Source organism: Octopus bimaculoides, chromosome 1 (assembly GCF_046866305.1).
Source record: "Octopus bimaculoides isolate indiv1 chromosome 1, ASM4686630v1, whole genome shotgun sequence".
NCBI classification, from domain to species: domain Eukaryota; kingdom Metazoa; phylum Mollusca; class Cephalopoda; order Octopoda; family Octopodidae; genus Octopus; species Octopus bimaculoides.
Window position 1 is genome coordinate 64,177,883 of NC_142928.1, and position 361 is coordinate 64,178,243.

General features: G+C 27.1%; 1 pseudogene; it reads right to left on the minus strand.

Moving 5' to 3' along the window:
- Window positions 1-206: 206 nt before the first annotated feature.
- Window positions 207-299, minus strand: LOC128250138 (U6 spliceosomal RNA; annotated as a pseudogene).
- Window positions 300-361: the final 62 nt, after the last annotated feature.

Genomic DNA, 361 nt, shown 5'->3' on the forward strand with positions numbered 1-361 from the left:
ATATATATATACGTATGTATGCATATATATATATATATATATATATATATACGTATGTATGCATATATATATATATATATATATATATATATATATATATATATATATATATATACGTATGTATGCATATATATATATATATGTCTTCTATTATTTTACTTGTTTCAGTCATTTGACTGCAACCATGCTGGAGCACCGCCTTTTAGAAAAATATGGAACGCTTCACGAATTTGCGTGTCATCCTTGCGCAGGGGGCCATGCTAATATAAGATAATTAATTATGTAACCAGAAAATGGATTTGGCATTAGCTTTTATTTTTTACAACGTTCGTTTCGACTCATCTTGCTACTGTCTCTTATG